At 33.6% G+C, this 1,359-nt stretch overlaps 1 non-coding gene across 1 annotated transcript; it reads right to left on the bottom strand.

Annotated features, from left to right (window-relative positions):
• Positions 1 to 546: 546 nt before the first annotated feature.
• LOC131832913 (small nucleolar RNA SNORA61) lies at positions 547 to 679 on the bottom strand. The gene has a single exon (XR_009354256.1). It is a non-coding gene; the product is annotated as a small nucleolar RNA SNORA61 (small nucleolar RNA).
• Between the last annotated feature and the right edge of the window lie 680 nt (positions 680 to 1,359).

Raw genomic sequence — 1,359 nt, 5'->3', positions numbered from 1 at the left:
CCACAGTGAGTTATTGCATAATGCTGGTCTTTACCAGCATTTCTGCTCTGCTAAAAATATAAGACATTTGAGACAACTCTCTTCCCTGGTTAGAGGCATGGGCTTACTGAATCTCAAATTTAAAAAATCTGAATTTATATCAAATTAGCAAAACCTATCTATTTGCATACTGAGTTTTTATTATACTCTCTGACTTGGCATCTAACTCTCTAAGTTGTGAAGGCTATTGTTTGCTATAAATCAAAGCTTGAACCGAAATTGTTTCAATATCCGTCTCTATACCCTCATATATCATTGCCATCACTAAGGTTACTTAATATACCACTTGCTGAGAGTCTCCAATTTCATCCACAAGAAAATAATATGTATATTTTATTTTTATTTTTATTTTTTTTTTGACAAGAAAACCATGGGTATTTATCAAATACAGAAGTACTAAGTCAGCCACCACTACAACTCCCCAGAGCTTCACATACATTCTCCCTTTAAGCCGAAGATTATCCCAGTTTAATGGGAAGGAGGAAACCAGTTCAAAGAGAATTCAAACCCTGTTTGAAACTAGCCCACAGCCTATATACCAGACTATAAGCATCATGAGGCCAGCTTCAGTGCTCCTTTTCCTCCTTTTATGACCACCAAGACCAGCGTTCAGATCCGATGGGAAAGGGAGCCGGAGGGTTAATATGTATATTTTAAATGTGTTATTACATATGGAATTATTGATATGTCACAAATCGACAAATTTCTGTCAACTTGATATGATTCTTTTTTAAGTGATTTTTTTTCTGATGAATTATATATTTAGGATTTACTAATAATGACATTTTGTTGTTATTCAATATGGTATCACTTGCAATCCTTTACTAAAGTAATTCTATGAAAGGAATTTTTGAAATTAGATGAAGATGAGATACACAAAGGTTTGGGTAAACCACAACAGAAAATTTCTTTCAATCTATTCCAAAGCCCTGCCAGTAATGGGTATCTTGACAATGTGTGGCATTTATTCACCAAGGCTAATGTTTAGTAGTTGAAACTGTATGTTGTGTAGGGCAAACATATTGCTTTGTTATAAAATACCAAACATTTACTAAGCCAAAATGAACGGGTAAATCCAAATTGAAAGGATTCTGTTTCCAGATCCTTTGAAGTTTACATTCTGCATTCCTCTCCAAAATGGGTAACTTAAGTAGTTCTCATTTATGTTCAAAAGGAGAGACACAAGTTCTGATGCCAGTTTATGCAGTACTAAAAATCAATTTGCATAATGATAGGATGTCATCTCTATAGAAAAGGTAACTTTGTCAATTGATGACTTACATAATTTGCTAACTTTTGGAAACAAAAATTCACATACTA

The sequence above is a fragment of the Mustela lutreola genome, chromosome 5 (genome assembly GCF_030435805.1).
Source record: "Mustela lutreola isolate mMusLut2 chromosome 5, mMusLut2.pri, whole genome shotgun sequence".
Taxonomy (NCBI): Eukaryota; Metazoa; Chordata; class Mammalia; order Carnivora; family Mustelidae; genus Mustela; species Mustela lutreola.
This window is presented reverse-complemented; position numbering and strand designations above follow the sequence as displayed.